General features: G+C 35.8%; 1 protein-coding gene across 1 annotated transcript in view; it reads right to left on the bottom strand.

Moving 5' to 3' along the window:
- GNE (glucosamine (UDP-N-acetyl)-2-epimerase/N-acetylmannosamine kinase) overlaps window positions 1-2659 on the bottom strand; it is a 20957-nt gene extending 18298 nt beyond the window's left edge. The window contains exon 1 of the mRNA XM_009331521.1: window positions 2554-2659. The gene's annotated coding sequence lies outside the window, so the exon portion shown is untranslated. The remainder of the gene's footprint in view (window positions 1-2553) is intronic.
- Window positions 2660-4202: the final 1543 nt, after the last annotated feature.

Here is a 4202-nt window from a genome sequence, read left to right as displayed (position 1 = left end):
GACAACACAGGACACGGACCAAAAGAAGAAGCATTAATAATAATCTTTAGAGCAAGTAAATGGTACACTTCATGAACAGCATACACAAATGCAGTCCAGAATTGTGGACACATACTAACTCATCCACCAATAACACACAACTGATACCTTACAGTACCTACCATTAGAAGATTTTAGAAAAGGACAGATTATTTCTCCTTTTAGTTAAAACTCACTTAATTTTAATACCTCTATTTCTATAATTCATATAGAAAAATTCTATATAAACAGTATTTAAATATTACAAAGTTCAACTGTAAACAAACAGTAAAATGACTTTTTCCTGTTCAGATGGAAACTTCTGTATAAGTGGAAAAATTACTGATGCCTTAGTAAATGAAAGAAAAAAAAATCTCATATTCCAAAATCTCATATTCCAAAACCACACAATGGAACAAACTGCTAAAAGATACATCCACTGACAGACTGTGAACAAAAAGAGAAAGTTTTTGCCCGAGTCAGTTTATGTGTCTGTTAAACACACTTTGGTGAGGTAAAGTGAGTTAAACATTGACTTCTAAACCCTTACATGCTATTTTGCAGGCCAAAGTACATCAAGATATTCAATAATACAGTATTAGGTTACAATAAGACAACAACTTTTGGAGACAAGTAGACAAATAAGGATGATGATTATCATCACGGAATTTGGAGGCTACTGGAGAAGAAAAAAAAAAAGGATTTCTGACAATTGAAATGCCACAGAAACTATTTTTACAAGCAACATCAACAGTTACTGTAACAAGACGCTTTCTCCGATCCAATTTTACAGCTTGTTTAGTAGCTGATTAAACTATGTAATAATTTTTAATCTATACCTATCCTCTATTTACCATTTTGCCTTGCTGTTTTTATTGTGGTTTTTTTTTTTCATTTAGCAATTGGAAAAAATGTGTTAGAGAAAAGAAAAGCCTATTTAAAAAGGATACAGCAATAACTCCCCCAAAATAACCCAAATTTCCTCTCCCCCCAAACAGAAACTACTAAGTTGGTAGCAGGGGGTATCAGACCAGCTATTTATAAGTTTTTTGTTGTTCTCCTTCCAAAAATAACTGGATTTTAATTAAGTACCATCCTTTTGGTATGAAATCTGACGTTATGTCAGATTTTTACTCCAGTTTAACAACAAGTAAACTTTTTCCAGATTAATGCACAAGGATTGCTCATCTCTGACTCAGATAGAGCAGTATCAATCTCTCCACTGGTTTTGACAGCTGGGGAAGCTCTTTCTGAGAAGCTGCTATGCGAGCATGACAACATTGACATTCAATTTCATGTTCCTTTTTGTATTACATTCAATTTTTTTCAGTAACTTTTTAGAAGAAAGGCTATTGTGACATCCCACTCTTACAAAACTTAAAAAATTCAGCAACTTTTCAAAGATTTCCCTATTTTTAACAGAGATTAGTTTAGGTTTTGTCACACATAATGAAACAATGTTTTGGTATAATAGTCATGTTAGGGTGATCAGGAATCTATCCCAAGTTGTCAAAGGTAAGAGACATTTCTAGTCTCCACCTGCAATCCATTATGGCTCTGCAAAACTATGATTGGCAGTGATGTTTTTTCTAGTTTAACTCCAACAACCATGATTCCGGAGAGAGTAGTTTACAGTACCTTTCAGAATGAAACTGAAGTTGCAAAAAGCAAAGACACCTGCTACGACTAAGCTCGTAAGAAATGGCATTTCTCATTTACTCAAGCAAAGCAGCTGTGGCTACACCAACCAACTTCAGTAGAATAGATACAGCCTGGAATTTCAGCATCTGATTACTATCATGACAAATTAAGCTGAGTTCTATAGATTCAGCCATAAAGTAATAGATATTATTTGGTTTACATTGAGACCCTCCTTTTGAATTTACGTTTGAACCTTACTTCAAAAGTGGTATGTTAATTAATTACTGTTTTACACTTTCAAAGGGTCAGATGATAATCCTTCAGGCAAATTAATTATTTCCTCATGCTGAAAACATCTGCAGTTATGTGCGTATATGATGGCTGTTTAAATTTAATCTTGTCTTTTTGTCCAACAGGCTTGAAATATTTTAAAGGTCTGTAAGAAATTCAGTACCTCATGTAGAAAAAGCAGAGAGAACTTTGCAGGATTTTAGATGCTGTGTAAAGGTAGGACAGAGAGCATGTTACCCTGTATCACTGAGTGAAACCTGAAACCACATTAGCTAGATCCAAATCTAACAGAACCACTGCTTTCTCATTTCTAGAACAACCTCTTTTTGGAGATGATTCTGAGCAGGACATCCTGTCATTGCATATGTAAAACCAGATACTAATTCAAATAAAATCACGTTCAAGATGTGAAGCCACTTCTGACATCCCTATAAGCTTGTCTTTGAAACCGCACGAATAGTGTTAGTATAGTTAGAAGCAAACCAACCTCTCACAAGACTCTTCAAGTCAGCCACTGCTGCGTACGTATTCTATACTATATAAATTGAGAAGCCAAAGTAAAGTAAAAGGGCACAAAATAAGGAAGTGACAAAGTGAGCTTACCCAAAGTCTGCTTACTCCAAGTTACCTGCCTGAGCTAGAACCACCACTTCCCTTCTGACAAAGCAGTAATCTTTTCATTTATGCAAAGCAGGCTTTTGAGGAGCAGAATAGTTTTCTGTCCTCCTTGATCTTCAAGCAGAGTCTAAAATTCTAGAACCCTTCAATCCAAATCCAGAAAATACCACCTCCTAAAATAATAAGTCTGTAAGTTGTAAAAAAAAAATAAGTGTCATGGTTCACCGTTAACTACAGATCTACCAGAATTGAATCGCTAGATCACAAGTCTTTCTGGCCACACAGATCACATTTAATTACACTTGCTACTGGCTGCAATAATGGTCTCTTGAAATAATTTTGGAGGTAGATGTGGAGATACTTCAAAGGCATATGAACTGACCAGAATCGAAAACAATTCATGCTATTTGTGCATTTCAACTTCTGTTAATGTTAGGTTTCAGTAAGCTCCAAAGCAGAATTATTTTTAGTACTGCCTTAAACCTCTGTAACACAATAGTGTCAAAAAGTTGCAAGTAAGCCACACACATGCCTCAGTGCAGACACAATTTTTTCTATTGCTGTCAGTTTTAACATGTGTTTTTCTGAAGAACCAGGATATTTGCCCTAGCAAAAGGACTGATAACAATCCAATGTAAATGTTAACTACGTGGGGAAATTTACCACTAATTAAACCAGTTCATTGTTTTTCAGGTTAAGTTGGATGATGATTTCTAAAGAAACACGTGATGTATTTCTACATCAGAGTTTAAAAGCAGACAGAATCCTATCTTGACTCCGGCCTATTCTGAGCCTGTAAATACCAAAATAATACCAAAATAATTCTGTATGTTCAAAGAGCATTCACTCTCAACAATGGCAAAGTCCCTTCAACCATTAACAGTATATTCCTTCAAGCAGAGCTGTAATGTCCTAGCTATATAATGTTAAGTTTGTTGCCACTATGATTTTAGAATTTATTAACAGGTTTTGCAGGCTAATCATCTCTTTTCAGAACTGTTCACTGAAATTCTTCTAAATAATTAATCACTAACAGTTGCCTTTTAGTTTCTAGGTGTTTGATGACATACTGACTTTGATCTACACAGCCTTCTCTAATCTGGGATCTTCCCATTCCAAGGCCTACCTCTACGTTGCTGGGACTAGTAATCTTCAGAAGAAGGGAGAAGAAATAAAGCAGTGCTCCATGAAATAATACTTGAAATAATTAATCTCTACTTGTTTTGGTCTATCGCTCTTCCATATCCCACCTTAAGGCTTTTACATTATTAGAGGTTCGAGGACTTTTTCAGACTGGGGAATTCTGGGCCAGATTTTACAGCAACCATGTAGCTACTATTTCTGTTGGCAGTCTCAAGTGCATGAGACACCCCTTTATCAGTGTTTCACAGACAAATGATACCACCTGTATATTCTATATTCACATTTCTAAAGTGATGATTTTCAAAATCAAAGAGCCTGGAATACTCCTCTTTACAATCTCCACACTACGCATATGCCTGCATGCTTGTGGAGTCATTCGATCTTCCCACTTGCTTCGCTGTGGTGTATGCATATATACCTGGCTATTCTGCCCAAAACTCTTCCCGCACCATGTACCAGTATGTGCACTCATGCCACCCTTCTTTACTCAT

This window comes from Pygoscelis adeliae, unplaced genomic scaffold, assembly GCF_000699105.1.
Source record: "Pygoscelis adeliae isolate BGI_AS28 unplaced genomic scaffold, ASM69910v1 Scaffold289, whole genome shotgun sequence".
Taxonomy (NCBI): Eukaryota; Metazoa; Chordata; class Aves; order Sphenisciformes; family Spheniscidae; genus Pygoscelis; species Pygoscelis adeliae.
The sequence above is the reverse complement of the archived record's forward strand: the minus strand, read 5'-3'. Positions and strand labels throughout refer to the sequence as shown.